The sequence below is a fragment of the Piliocolobus tephrosceles genome, unplaced genomic scaffold (genome assembly GCF_002776525.5).
Source record: "Piliocolobus tephrosceles isolate RC106 unplaced genomic scaffold, ASM277652v3 unscaffolded_9486, whole genome shotgun sequence".
NCBI lineage: Eukaryota > Metazoa > Chordata > Mammalia > Primates > Cercopithecidae > Piliocolobus > Piliocolobus tephrosceles.
Window position 1 is genome coordinate 2094 of NW_022337036.1, and position 1759 is coordinate 3852.

Here is a 1759-nt window from a genome sequence, read left to right on the forward strand (position 1 = left end):
CGATCTCGGCTCACTGCAAGCTCCGCCTCCCGGGTTTACGCCATTCTCCTGCCTCAGCCTCCCGAGTAGCTGGGACTACAGGCGCCCACCACCTCGCCCGGCTGGTTTTTTGTATTTTTTAGTAGAGACGGAGTTTCACCGTGTAGACCAGGATGGTCTCCATCTCCTGACCTCGTGATCCACCCGTCTCGGCCTCCCAAAGTGCTGGGATTACAGGCTTGAGCCACCGCGCCCGGCCAATTGAATCTCTTAACAGTGTCTATCTTATTTTCATTGACGGTTATTATTAATAATTAGTAATAACCATTCATTATTTATAAGATATTCCCCACCAGGCCTTAGTATTCTGGGGGTATATAACGCAGGGTTTTTAGAATGAAACAATTAATGAATAAAGTACTCTATAGATTATCAATAGGTCCAAAGCATCATAAATATATGTCTCCAGACCTGTTAACACCAGAGTAATAAATACATTTTCTTGTAATTTTAATTTAAAAAGCCAGAAACTCAGAATCTGGAAGAATTTGCTTTAAAAATAAATAAGGTGGGCGCGGTGGCTCACGCCTGTAATCCCAGCACTTTGAGAGGCGGAGGCGGGCGGATCATGAGGTCAGGAGTTCGAGACGAGTCTGGCCAACATAGTGAAACCCCGTCTCTACTAAAAATACAAAAATTAGCTGGGCATTGTGGCAGGCGCCTGTATTCCCAGCTACTCGGGAGGCTGAGGCAGGAGAATCGCTTGTACCCGGGAGGCGGAGGTTGTGGTGAGCTGAGATCGTGCCACTGCACTCCAGCCTGGGCAACAGAGCGAGACTCCATCTCAAAATTAATTAATGAATTAATTAAAAGCCAGTAGCAATAAAATTTGTTTAATTACACAGTTTTTTAAAATATGAAATAATAAAACAGCAAAATTAACCTTCGAAGATAAAAACTAAGTGAAAAAAAGAAACCGAAAATTAAAAAGCCAAAATATTAAAAACAAAGGCACATAACCTTCGCACCTTTCCAAACTAGGATTCGTACAGATGCCACCTAAATGAAAAACACTCTCTGCTCGCTTTTCCCAGCCTCTGCCTCCGCCAAGACTCTTAAGTCATAGCGACTTCTGGGCCACCATTGTCCTCATCCAGAATCCGCTTTCTCCCTTTTCTAAAAAATTCCACTAGCCCTACAAACGTGGCCTCTTTGGGAAAGCTTTCATTTTGGAAAAAAAAAAAAAAAAAAAAAGCGGGGGGAGGGGCAGAGGGGTCGGTCTGGGATCTGACCTTGAAAAAGGCTTTTGATTCATCAAATTTAAATATATTAAAAATCACACGCACACATACAGGTTACATTTCTATACCAGGATTCATTCCGGGGGTGGGGGTGGGGGGTCTGGATAAAAGCCACTACCAAAGCGCTATAGGAGAAAACCAAACCATGAGCGCGTTCAAGCTCAGTGTTTTGAACTCGCCTCCAGATTGTTTTCCCGAATTGCGGCTGCACAGAGACTCGGGGGTGGGATGAGAACCAACACTCCCCACTGCCTCCCTACCCGAGTGACATTGGGCATGAAACAAGAGACCTGACAGGGTCCAACAGAGACAGGGGGATGGGCTCAGAGCCTCTTTCCAGGCCCGACAGTCTCTGGGGCAACAGGTGATGTCCGGGAAGAGGCGGAGCCAGGTGTGACAGCTCTGAGGGCCAAAGACAGCCGTTGGGTTAATCGATTGTTCTTTGGAGCAGCTTGGACACTTTTAGAGGGTGGGCTCTA